General features: G+C 41.5%; 1 long non-coding RNA gene across 1 annotated transcript in view; it reads right to left on the minus strand.

The window, feature by feature from the left end:
• LOC147729615 (uncharacterized) overlaps positions 1-13,706 on the minus strand; it is a 65,243-nt gene extending 51,537 nt beyond the window's left edge. The window contains exons 1-2 of the long non-coding RNA XR_015308337.1: positions 13,573-13,706; positions 7,828-7,950 (exon numbers count right to left, since the gene is read on the minus strand). This is a non-coding gene — a long non-coding RNA (uncharacterized LOC147729615). The remainder of the gene's footprint in view (positions 1-7,827; positions 7,951-13,572) is intronic.
• Positions 13,707-14,003: the final 297 nt, after the last annotated feature.

The following is a 14,003-nucleotide window of genomic DNA, read 5'->3' on the forward strand; positions in this document are numbered from 1 at the left end:
GGAGGCAACGCCTACACCTGCATACAAGGGTACCTGGGAAGGCAAAGCTAACTCCAAATAAAGCTGGTCTGTGGTTCAGAAACTCTGACTTGTTAATGGGCTTTAGAGTAAGTTATACCTTATTTATATCAACAAAACTTAAATCTGGAGGCAAAACTCCAAATGAAACTTAATTTCCACTACTAGGAATTACCTTTCAGTTTAGCATAGAGGTTAAAATCACCCTCTTAATATGATGACATTTGTACTGGTGGGTGGCCAATGTGTCACTGGTGCTAATGCAGCACTGCAGCTAAACAACTGACCAGTTGTATTTTGAAATATTAACAGCAAATATATTGTGGTACCAGGATATTGTGTCAAAAATATAGACAAAATATTTGAGAAGGTTAGTGCATATAGGTAACTATAGGTTTACTATTCTTAACTCCACATTTAGATCCCTAGAATATATGTCTAGTGTGAGTTTTCACACCAATGTTGTTTATGTTACCATGAGTAATGGAATTCACCTATGGATATCGGATGATGGTTGTGTGACAAGTGGGTGTCACCTACGAACGGATGGACTACCTGTCGTTTTCCTGGATAGCAGCAGGCCACTTTCCCCTGCCCTCACTGATGGAAGAACCCCTTTGAGATTAACTTTTCCCTTGCTGGTAGAAATTTCCTTGGACTCCTTGGCTAAACCTTAAGTCTGCAGATGCCCTGCAGAGCTCCCTCTTGAGCTCTTTCCAGATCCTTTCCTTAATTTTTCTACCCCTTACATGAACTTTGAAAACGTTATGCCCCATGCTTCTTGGACTCTGTTCTGAGTGCAGCTGTATGCTATATTTGTGCCCGACCTATGAAGACTCTTGAACAAGCTTCTGTTATGCTGATTTTTGCTTTGCTTAGCTCGCTGTACCTTGCCTTTGAATACAAAATGGAACTCTTTGATTATTGAGACCTTTTTAACTTACCGAACCATCCTCTCACTGTGGAATATGCTTAAGGTACTAAGATTACTAATGTATAGCCGAAATAGTCATAGGATATTTTCTGAGAATCAGGTTTTGGTGCCACTGTTGTGTATTGAAGCTGTTGAACTGTTAGTTTGTCTAATTCCTGTCCATCTAAACGTCTTCAGGGTACTTGGTCTCCCTGTTGTTATCCTGTATCTTTGCAGTATGGTCTTCAGAGTGATTTACCTAAATGTAATAACTAATTTGTAATAAACAACCTTGAATCTGGCTATCGATTCCTGGTACTCATTGTGTAGCCAAATGGCTGCACTGTCTAATGAAAGTATACCACTAACTCTCTTTGCTCTCAGTGCGCACAAGCACGACCCATCGGAGGACCAAGAGTAAGTATAAAAGTGTGGGCTCAAGAAACGCTGGATCACACACTATTCGAGAATTGTGCTTAAATTGTATGTAACAACATGTAACATATCATCGGTGACACACACACTATGTTAGATTGATGTGCAATTGCATCACACGCTTCTGGAATAAGTTACATACAATTTTCACATTTGACTACCAGCTATCTCTCTATCATGCATACATGGTCCTTAGAGCGCTACCTAACGTAGTTTTGCGAGAGGCATGTTGCACTTTATTTCTAACTTCCGACTGGGGTTTTTACCTTCTATTGTGTTCATATCCAAGTTTTCAACTAACCAATCTATTAGCAAATATTGTGATTTTGAGATGGGGGGGGGCACAGTACTCTATTTTAAAATAGTTGGTAAAATTCAAAATCTGCGCCGTTAATTGTTAGTGCCTCTTTTTCAATTGATTCAATTACGACATATTATAACACACTTGCACTTTGCCATAGAACAAATACACACCGATTTATATGTCGGTAGCAATCTTCCTATAAGCAGGTTTGATCATAACAAGCAGACAAATTTAGGATAGAGACTGGGGTTGGTCATGTTACATTTCTTTGTTCAATAGATTTGCACTTTGATTCATAAACTTGACCTTTGAAATAGTTGATGTGCATGGCTTATAACTGTCCATTTTTGTAGTATATTTTTACCTTTATTGATGGTTTTTATTGTTTTATGATTATGTGTTATGGTTTACTCTGAAAACAATAATATGATGACAATGAATTAAGTTACATGCATAAATGTTCATGACTTTTGTTCAAACAAAGGAGTGGGAAAAGAAAAAATACTAACAATAACGAACAGTGTGAATAAAAAACAAGATTTTGCATTGCATAAAGATGCAACAAAACGTGATTCCACTGCCGGCTTTCTTAGGTTGTGAGGCTCATCTAGATACCACTGAAGGGGACATGTTTACACAAAAGAAAAGCTTTACTTAAAGCATTTACCATGTCGACTATGTTAGTAGAAGGGTATGCTGCGGATGAATATTCCTCTGCTTTTAAAACCCTAGATATAAATTTTTATACAGATATAAATATCGTTATGGAGAGACATACATTTTATATGAGACACCAATTACCAGGTGACCCTACAGAATGTTATATTGGTGCTTTGAGAATTCTTGTTTCTTCTTGTGAACATAACATCTTTGAAGAGGAAATGATAAGAGACCAGATTCTGGAGAAGACCAACAACAAGAGGATGCAAGAAACCTTTGTGACATCAGAGGTTAAACTTTAGACAACGCTAGGCTGCGGCGATTGCCAATAGTATAGAGTTCAGAGTATATGGAACAAATGTCTTTGAATTCTAACAATCATGCTATTTATAGTGTACAAAAGGAGGAAGTGAATACTAACAGAAGTTATAACAAAGAATGTAGAATGTTTTAGATATGGGGGTAAAATCATTTGAGAAGGGCTCAAATTTGACCTGCCATTGATAAGGCATGCATGAGATGGAGGAGCAAAAGGACATTTTGTGAAAGTGTGTAAGTCTCAGGGTGAGAACAAAAGTAAGAGTGTGAATTCTGTGGAAATAGCTACAAAAACAAATTTACATTCTGATGTGTAGATATGGTTTTGTATGATGATAGAGAAAGGTATAGCAGCAGTAGTGTGATGCAGGTGAATGTAATAACAGCGAAAACTAAATTGTGCCATATCGAGGTGTCAAACGTTCCTGTGACTATGATGGCAGATTCAAGATCCCTTTTCACTGTATAGGCACCAATCAATGGGAGAAATTCACCAATGGTGATCTAAGGGACTCAAGTGTTCATACGGTCCCCTATGATGAGTAGCCAATAGATACGTAAGTAGAGTCTGATGCAGTGGACGCAGTTTATATAGTAAATGATGGGCTTGAAAAAAGAAGTTTTGGCAGATGTTGGATCCCAACAGTCTGGAAGAAATTGTATTTAAGAAATGGTGCTTGTGTGCTGCAGCTGTTCAAGTACAATATTGAGGGAATGCATTTCCGGAAGTCTTTTCTTATAAATTAAGCAAGCTTAAAGTTTTCACTCATAAAATATGATTAAAATGTGACGCCCAACATGTAGTACATAAAATGTAAAGGGTACCAATTTCCATGAGCAGCGAATTAAAAAAGAAGTTGGATGGATTGTGTGAATTTGTAGATTGTTCTTAGCGGTTATTACCTGTGGAATTGGCTAGGAAGTCAAATGAGAATTTGGATTGTTTGAGAGATTTGAATGCCAACATTTGGGTGCACAGACATCCCCTTCTTAAAATAACTAAGATGATGTCTGCCCTGATGAATGCAAAGGTCTTTACCACTCTGGATATAATCTCTGCATAGCATTAGAATGTTTATCATCATGATTTAAGACAGAAAACATCATTTAATACACCCAGTGGGGCAAATCTGGATCTCCATTGGAGGCCTGTGCTATGTCAGTGCTTCATAAAATTGTGGAGATTTCAAATCCAGTTATGAATAACATTATTAATTCTTCGCTAACCACAGCAAATGGTCGGGGATCATACCACACTTTCTAATATCCGTCCTATTTCACTTCTGCCTACCCGTGGCAAGATTACAGAAACATTTGTCAATAGGCAGTTATCTACTTTTTTAGAAAAGGCCAGCATTCTTCATCCCCACCAGCCAGGATTCAGACCTAGGTATTCAACAGCATCTGCCCTACTAGGGTGGTAGATACATTGAAGATTTTCCTAGACAGTAGAAAGAATGCAGTACTGATCCTATTGGATCTGTCTGTGGCATTCAATACAATTTGCCATGATATTCTCCTATCTCGAATGAAAAATTGCGCTTTAGCACATATGGTCCTGGCTTGGAGCCAGTCTTTTTTACATAAACGTAGGCAAATGGTTGTCTTAGGTTCTTTCCTTTCTAAAGAACGCCTTTTCCGACTGGCACCAGAGGGCTCTTACCTTAGCACTCTTTTGTTCAACATCTATATGGCCCCACTAATAACATTAATCTCATCATTCCAAATCAAACTACATCCTATGCAGATGATTCACAGCTTATTTTAGTCTTGGATAAGAATTCAAATGAATCTGAAATAAGTTTTAACAAATGCTTATCAGAGGTCATTCGGTTGATGTCTTTCATCTACTTTAAATGCAATACTGACAAGACTGAGATAATGCTATAAGGGAAAGATAACCCGTTTGACCTAGTCAAATGGTGGCCTGAAGATCTTCTAGCTCCACCTGATACAGTGAACATAGTTAAGAATCTTGGAGTTAATTTTGACGCCACTCTTTCTTTCTTTCTGGCCACAAGCCTTGGCAGTGGCAGGAATGTGTTTTAATCTAATCAAAACCTTAAAAAGAAATTTCAATCTCATCCCCATTGCTACATGGAAAACTGTGACTGTAGCCCTGATCTTATCTAGACCGGATTATTGCAACAGACTATATGCAGGTGGTAAAAAAGTTACAGATGGTCCAAAATGTAGCTGTTTGACTAGTCTTGAAATTGCTGGCACGCTCTTTGCCTGGGAAAGCCCTAAAAACCATGCCTTGGTTGCCGATCCACAAGATAATTTTATTTAAACTTCTTTTAATCACCTTCATAGCTTTTAGGAAAATAGAACTCTTATACTTGACCTTTAGATTTACAACCTCTGTTAATGTTATAACACATCCTCAGCTTATTTGTTTAAAGCTCCCCCATTTAAACTTAAATCTAGAGGTGGCAAGTTCATGGCTAGTCTAGGCACAAGAGCATGAAACATCCTGCCTACACAACTAGGACTCTTGGAGTCAGAGACGCTCGTCAGGAAAGCGCTTAAGACTTGGGTCTTTAGAGCTCCAGAATCCAGCTGTTGTTCTTTGGTGTACTATATAACGGTCTGAATTTTCTGCTCACACTCGCATAGCGCCAAGATGCTCCTGCCGGAGTGATCATACGTTTTTATAATACACAAATCAAATCAATTTTGGTGTGACTTCTGCGTCATTAGTCTTTCTGCGCACTGTAGAGTCTTTCTTCAAAAATGTTCACAATGTGAGATGTTAAGACGATGGTTTGGTGTATGTAAATTATTTGGAGTCTCAGGCTAAGAGCTTAGCCAAGGTTTTATACATTGTGAGGAACCAGGGTTTCACGTTGAAAGCTGCAAAGTTAAATATTTCCCATTCATTGTGTCGATTATTTGGTATATTGTTATCTGCTCATGTAATTGAGCCCAAAGAGATTCAGGTCAAGACTATTGCTGAATTTCTGGCTCCAGAGAATAAAGACCAATTATGGTCTTTTGTGGAATGTTGAAATTGCATGCCAGTTTACTTCCTGAGTGTGCAGAAAAAACACACAATTTATTAATGCTCCTTAAGAAAAATGAAAAGTACGCGTAGAGTTAATGAAGTAGAGAAAGAGTTCAGAATTTTGTAAGGTTAGAAGTTGCCAATTCGAATTCATTAACACCATTTGATACCCGTGATCTGTGTATACTTGCAATTAATGTTAGCTAAAGGGGCTTGGGTGTGGTGTCACTTCAGTCCCGCCATGGAAAGGATGAAGTTGTTGTGGTTGGGTCACACACTTTAGGAGGAACTTAGTCCAGTGATTCCATCATTGAGCATGAGACGTTGGTCTGTTGGTGGGGTGTTGACAATTTGAGGAGCTATTTGTGGGAAATGGAATGTATCATTTTTGTGATCGCAAACATCTGGTGGTCGTATTTACTACCATAAGGGCAGGAAGACCCGCGCCTAGAATAGTCATACGACCGTATCAGCAAAAGAAGTTTCAGTATTATGTGGAATATATATACCTGTGGAGAAAAATACATTTGATGATTGTTTGCATCGTCTGCCGTTAGATGTTCTCAAGGATGTGAGTGATTGCTTAGTGGAGGAATTTACCATGATCGGGTTACTTTCTGTGTTGACAAATGACTCAACCTCAGTAGGGGGGTGTAAAGCAGTTACAATGAAAGGTAAGATGCTAATGGAGGTATTGGGATTTATAAATAAAGGATGCACGAAATTGAAGAAAGTTGAGGGTGATTCAAATAAAGTTCCTACAAGCACATAGCATGGAAGTGTGTGTCATTGACAAAATTCTTAGGCATGCCAATCAGCTGGTTATTCCAGTTGGCAACCATGACAAAATTATGATTTTGCCCATGAAGAATATGTATAATGAGGGCAATGAAAAGGAAGATTATGAAACATTTCTGGTGATTGGTATATTGTGGACAATTATATGAGGGAATGCATCTTGTGTGCACTCAGTGACAAATCTCACTGTTCCAAATCCAGAGGAGGCGGTGTCTGTTGCTAATACACCTTGGGCCACGTTGGGTTTGAATATCATTGGCCCAATGAATGTCTTACTGGAGGGTAACACATATGAAATTGTGGTTATGGACATGGTTTCCTAAAGTGAAATTTGTAGGCTAGGTTTTCAGCTGCAAGGTAATTGAATTTTTGGAAAGTTTGTTTACAAGAGTAGGAATATCGTGCAATGTGGTCATTGATAATCGTGTATAGTTCACATTTGGACATCAAGCATGTCACCGCATTACTGTACCCTCCTAGGATTAATGCCTAGTCAAGAGGTGCAGTAGAGTGACAAACTTCATGTACAGTTGTCTGTGGACAACCGGCTCGGTTGGGGTCAGATTTAAAGAACTTGCTCTGGGCAATTCGCACCTGATGCACAGCGGATATGGAAGGGTTTCCATTTGTTCTTCTGAGAGTTCAAGTACCTATATTCAAGATGACACATCGTTGGATAGGGAAACTAGTATCACCCAAATTAAGTTGGCGTGTGTGGGGAGTAAGAGAAACGAAGCACAGGTGAAACATGCCTGTTTTGGGAAAAAGTGTCGGCAGCATGTTTACAAGGGTTTTACGGTAAAAGTGAGGTCACCTGGTGTCATGCCGAAGAGGTTTTTGGAAGTTCTCGAATCCAAGAAGAGTTGAAAGAGGGAAGGGTGTGTGATCTGACTTGATGATGGCAAGAAATGAACTAAGTAAAGGTTGGCAATACAATCAGTGGAGATTAGCTTGAAAACTAAGTCCCCTGAAGACTTTTCCATTCCCACAGAGAGATACTTGAGGTCCTCAAAGGAGAGAAGGATTCTAGTAAATTTCTAGATTTGGTGTTAATGGTAAGGACAGTTTGCTTTTGATGTGGCGTACTCTATGCCGGTACTCTTTGATTGTTGTAATGCATTTGTTGTTTGGGCACATTAGCTTTGTTAATCTGGGAGCTCAGTAGATAATTGTTACATTATTTTTGTGATTTGTAAATTCTTGTCTATATGTGATTAATGTTTTAGTTGAAATTGCATGGGGGACTAAGTGTTGGGTTACCAATGAATCTGAGAGAATATGTTGCTTCTGGCTCCCTGTTCTGTCAGTGATACTTGTACTGTCTTAATTGTCAAGTTCTTTCGAACATACATGTGTGATTTTTCAAATACTTACACGTGTTTTGCGCAGTTGTTCAAGCAGGTATGATGTCTCTTTTTTATGACTGCTGCAGCTGAATCTCTGAGGTGAAGCACAGGCGTAGAAGAGGACTTGACTTTCTTCAGTGTCTCACAGGCTCTAGAAACACATTCATAAAATTATTTTGTTAGACTAGTGACTAACAATCGATAACACAGAAGGGAAGTATGAAGGGCTGACACCAAAAGAGATCATAAAGAAATAACAGACAAAATGGAGACCACCTGGACCCTATTTGCTGCAGAGGTCTGTGCACAGACACCAACTTGGGAACATTGCCCTGTGCCATCCTATTTGAGGAAACCAGAAGAACTTTAAACAGATAAAGTGATTCTGCGCAGGTGACAAAATCAAATCTTTACCAATCACAGGACAGCCAGTCATATATACACGAGAATACACAAAAGATAATATTTGCATGTGTTGTAGATTCCATAAGGCATTTCTCATAGTCTCACTTACAGATCTCTTCGTAAAACTCCTTGAAAATGGTATGGGGAAAGATATAGGACAAGAGTGTAGTACCCTAAGATCCACCCAGTCTGTGCATCATTTCCTGAGTGCTTTGTGGCAATTCCCCTGCCCCAGAATAGAGCGCTGTTGTATCTTGAGTCTTCCTGCTGCTCAGCTAGAATGCATGTGATGTAGAATGGTGGATGAGTGGAATGCTAGTGCTTCGTGAATGTCAGTTGGGTGAGGGCTGAGCAGAAGGACAGCTGCTCCTGATGGGGTTATCTTTATATCTTAACAACTTATCTTAATAAAGTAACTTAAGTAATCTATCTGAAGTATCCATCTTCTTTCTGAATACATCAAGCGCGCTCACAGGGGTTGCTGTGGAAGTAACAAAATATGCATGCCCATGCATAAAGCAGCAGTGCCAGTCAGACTCTTTGTCCTGCCACACACGAGCAGGGCCTGCTACCGATAAAGATAATGTATATACCATGATCCTATTACCCAGAATGTGACTAATTCACTTGAACAAGTAAACACCACAAAGGTGCATTGACAGACTCTACAATTGCGATGAGGTGGTGGCTGACTCATTCTTGCAGCAACATTGTTCTCTTCTGAACTCATGCTTTCTGTTCCTGCTCGATGCAGGGGTGTTCAATTTCATCCTCTGACAAAGACGAGCCAATCATTCCAACCTAGGCAATTGAGACGGTATCGTCTCCAGGTCTGCATTCTCCAATTCAACAAGAACAAGCATTAATCATGTGCTAAACTCAAAAGGCGTCTAATGACTGAGAAGACTGTTGGTTATAAAAGGTAGAGGTAAATCTCACAGATTTGACTTTCTTTGCAGGGCCTGGAACCTCGTTCATGGAATGCTTCCAAGCAGATTCAATCAGATTCCCTTTATTGTTGTCTAATATATGAGAATCTCTGATTTACTGGCATTCAGCTTCAGAAAGTGTGGTGCCCTCTAATGTTGTACGCCTATGAAACAGGTTTAAAGATGGGAGGCATAGCGAATGATCCAGTCAGTTAGTGGGCTGACGTAGAGATGGATCTACATGGGAGGCGATGATCCTTGCAGGATCCCACAGCTGCTTGAGATGGAGAATGAAAGAGAGGTAATACCACAGTGTGGAGGTGTACTGCAAGGTGAAATGTTGCTATGGCATTGATGATGTAGATGGAATGAGGCGTCTAGGAGTGTGCTAGGGGTCCAGGAGTCTAGGAGTGTGCTAGGGGTCCAGGAGTCTAGGAGTGTGCTAGGAGTCCAGGGGTCTAGGAGTGTGCTAGGGGTCCAGGAGTGCTATAGGAGGTTACTGTTGTGTTAAGATGTTCTTGGAATTAAAGAAGATAAAGAAGCAACCCTAGTTTAAGAGTGGTTACTACAGATGTTCGTGACTTGTGACTCTGCATGAGGGGCAGAGACTGATGAGGTAACCTCCACCCCTGGAAAAGCACTATTAAGGGGCTCCTTAGGATGTTTTTATTTTATTTGTTTACATTTGTAATGCGCACAGCTACCCAACAAAGGGTTTCCCGGCGCGGCAGATCCCAATAGCAATGCGGTTACAGAAAACTAGATGTTAAAGAGCCATGTTTTTAAAGCTTTTCTGAATTTGATGTAATTCGACTCAGACCGCAATGTATGTGGCATTGAATTCCAGAGAGAAGGTCCTAGGAATGAGAAGGACTTGCCACCCATGCGTGACAGCCTGGTCCTTGGAATTTCAAAATGATTTGCCGTGGAAGACCGAAGAGATCTGGAAGGACGGTAGGGGCGCACCAGGTTTTGCAGATATTTAGGAGCGGTGTTGGTGGAAATCCTGTGCATAAAACATAGAGATTTGAATTTAACTCGGTTTTCAATTTTTAGCCAGTGTAACTTCCTGATGTATTTAGTGGTTGGAGTAGAGATGAGAATTTTACAGAGTAGTCTGGCTGCTGCATTTTGCACTGATTGCAACCTGCGGACAGTAGCTTTGTTCGCCCCCAGGTACAAAACGTTGCCATAATCTAGCCTAGATGTTATTAGGGCATTGACAACTGTTTTCTTGGTGTTTTCAGGCAGCATCCAACAGATCTTTTTTAGCCATTTTAATATGGCAAAGCAGGTGGCTGAAGTCTTTACCGCTTGCTGATGTAAACTGAGTGAATCGTCAATAATGACGCCCAGGTTGCGAGCATGAGTAACCGGGGTAGGGGGGGGGGTGCCCATTTCAGTTGGCCAATGTTGGGGTCCCCAAAGTTCTTTATTTTTGCCCAACACGATTAACTCGTTTTTTTCGCCGTTAAGTTAGGAAGTTTTTTTGCATCCAGTCGGCGATTTTACAGAGTCCGAGTTGTAGGGTGGAGGAATTATCAGAATCTGCAGCTGATAAAGAAAAAAGCAGCTGGGAATCATCAGCGTAGGAAAACATTAAAAGCCCTGTTTCCTCCACTATTTTGGCCAGGGGGCTCATATACACTTGAAAAGCAACGGGCTAAGAATAGAGCCCTGTGGAACTCCGTGTTTGAATGTCATGGTATCGGAGCAGGCAGTTTGTGAGAAGACCTGGAACGTGCGGTTTTCCAATAATGATCTAATCCAGTTGAGAGCTGCCCCAGGGATGCCCAGGGAGTGGAGTGTTTGGGCGAGGACCGCATGCGACACAGTGTCGAATGCCGCGCTGAGGTCGAGCAGCACAAGTGCCACTGTTTCGCCCTTGTCCACCATGCGGCGGATATTTTCGGTTACCCCCAGCAAGGTAGTTTCTGTGGAAAAGCCTGCACGAAATCCCGACTGGTGGGATGGTAATAGGTCATGAGTGGTAATGAAATCAGTGAGGCAACGATGTACATGTTTCTCCAATATTTTTGCAAAGGTGGGCAGCAAGGATATTGGGCGGAAGTTAGCTGGCAAATTAGGGTCTGCGCCAGCTTTCTTCAGGAGCGGATGAATCATTGCATGCTTCCATTCACTGGGTACAAATTGTTCCAGTAACGAAGCATTGTGAAGATCAGTGATGGTAACCAAGACGTTGCTGTTAAGTTGCTTTAAGACTGAGCATGGCAATGGGTCTTTAGGTGAGCCAGATTTAATAGTTTTTAGCAGCCTTTGAACCATATCAGGGTTCAGCAAGGGCCAACTATCAAGTGTGACAGAAGATGCTTTAACCGGAGTAGAGCAATCCGGAATGCCTGGGGCATTACCCGAGGTAGGTGATGCACAGTTTGGGGTAGCTTCAGTGGTTAACTTATATTTATTAGAAGCTTGATTAATGTCTTGATGAATTTGGTTGAATTTATTGATGAAGAAGGCAGCTAGTAGGTCACATTGAGTTTTATTAAGTTCAGGTGGGAGTTGAGACGTATTAGAGCCAGCCAGCTCTTTTACTAGCTTAAAAAGTGTTTTGAAGTGGTCTAAGGCATTTGTGATTTTTGTGCAGATGAATTCTGCTTTAGCCTTGCTACACTGCTTTTTATACGCTATTAACTGAATTTTGTATTTTTCCTTGATTACAGGTGAGTAACTCCTCCTCCATTGACGTTCAAGATTTTTACATCTAGTTTTTTCATTTTGTAAAATATCGTTATTGGTCAGAAAGCCTCCGAACATCGGTCGAAGGCTTTCGGACCGACACCCTTGCTTTAAAGTCCGACAGCCTAGTTACAACGGAGTCGGAGTGGACCAACTGATTTCTCACAGCTTCAAAGTAGCTGTTGACCAGTCAGAGGCCTCACATAATCCCCTACGGATGGCGTTTCTGCCGCCGGGATGATGATGATGATGTTGGTTTCTGAAAGGCTTTTCATGTCGGGACTTCTGACATGAAAAGTCTGTTAGAAAGTGACTTTGGGGTCTCTAGCAGCCTCCGGCTTGGGGCCACCTATGGTTCCCCCCGGAAATCCCTGCACCGCGTGGCAGCCACCAGAAGGTGCAGGGATTTAAAGGAACTCCCATTTCTCTGTGGGAGCTTGTGTTGCAGCCTATTTCCAAACACTGCACAAGCTCCCATGAGGAAATGGGAGATTGCAGCCACACCATGTGCACCCAACATCATAATTAAGGTCTAAATTTAACACAGCAATGTAGTGTTAAGGCTGATATTAATGGATGAATAGTATTGCTGGTCGAAATTATCAACCTCTATATTGCTAAATTCAACAAACAGAATACATGTCAGTCTGAGATACCTAAAACACATGTACAATTAATGCAATTCTTATGAATATAGGGAGCTTTGGTAACACTTGCAACCCCAAAAGTCCATCTAGTAAGCATCTCTAAATTGCAGCGAATTAGGATACAGAACAAAAAAGTTAGGGAAGTATTGATGAAGAAGAGCTGAAAGAGGGTAAAAGAAAGAGACAGGGAGAGAGGAGGAGAGAGGGAGCCATAGAAAGAAAGGAGATGAGAGGGGGTAAACGAAAGAAGGTTCCTGCAAATGTCCTAGTTTGTGGGGGTTTACAAACTTGTAAGACTAACCACACTGTGGAAGTCTCAACAATGCCCTAAAGCCCACCCTTTGAATTACACACCCGAAAAAGGACCTCTGCCTGCCAGGGAATCAAGGGGTAACTGAGGTGATTTCTGTTGTAAACTTACGTTTATGGCTGAGTTTACTTTTGTGAATTGGCTCCATGTTTGTTTGTGGGTGTTGATAAAAATGTAAGGCTAACCTTGCCGTGGAACGCCGCATCCCTTGAGGTCGATTTAGGGGCTGACATCTCTGCATCCGTAAATGGGGTTCAGCTGCCAGGAGTCCCTTTGTGAATTCCTATAGTTGGCCTACACCTGCGTTTACAAATGAATTTACCTTTGTGAGTAGCAATAGTGCAGCCAGTGTGTCCTGGGCTCTAGGGCAAGGAAGGAAAATGTGCCTCCTGGCTACTTTTTTAAAGTTAAAATACAGGACTAATCAGAGTTCAGAGGGCTCCTCTGCCCTCTGGGTCCAGGTGTCACTGCACCTGCTGCACAAAAGGAAGGTACACCTTGGTAATGCAAGAGAAAAAGGTCAGACCTTGGACAGAGAGAGAGGACAGAAAGGGGGTCAGGGAGAGGGAGTGAAAGAGAGACAGTGGGAGCAGCAGGTGTGAGGGAGAGACTGACTTAGAGAGCAAGGCGAGCAGAGAGGAAGACCCAGTGCCAGACTGAGAGTGCAAATAGATGGAAGAGAGAGAGAAAGAGAGAAAGAGAGAGAGAGAGAGGGAAGCAGAGACCACAGACAGAGGGAGCATAACGATGATTGTCCCTGGTTCATAGGGCCTGGCACTTACCTGCCTCTTCCTTGGAGGAGTTCGGGTTCTGTGGATCTGTGTTCTTCTAAGCTACTGTATATACCTCCTTTGCGTGAGATCACTTGACACATGACGGAAGGAGAGGAGTGGCTCATATCAATCTCCTACCGACCAAGATGCTGCCTGTATTTTGACATTTAATCAGCACAAGATCTGAATGGTCCAATCATGACACATGTGACCTTTTATGGCTGTCAGGGCAGCATCCCATCTTTGGCTGAGCTGGATCTCTTTGGATGTGAAATCGACTCTGCAGCTGCCCATCTGATATCAGAAGGATAGACCACATGAAGTGCCACAGTGCGGGCCTTATCTGCCTTCTTAATCCAGTGAAGGTCTGCTGAAGTTCAAGCAGCTGTGCCTCAATACCGGTAGATTAAGTTGTGTGTGCATGCCCTAGGGAGGCTGCG

This window comes from Lissotriton vulgaris, chromosome 2_1 (genome assembly GCF_964263255.1).
Source record: "Lissotriton vulgaris chromosome 2_1, aLisVul1.2, whole genome shotgun sequence".
NCBI lineage: Eukaryota > Metazoa > Chordata > Amphibia > Caudata > Salamandridae > Lissotriton > Lissotriton vulgaris.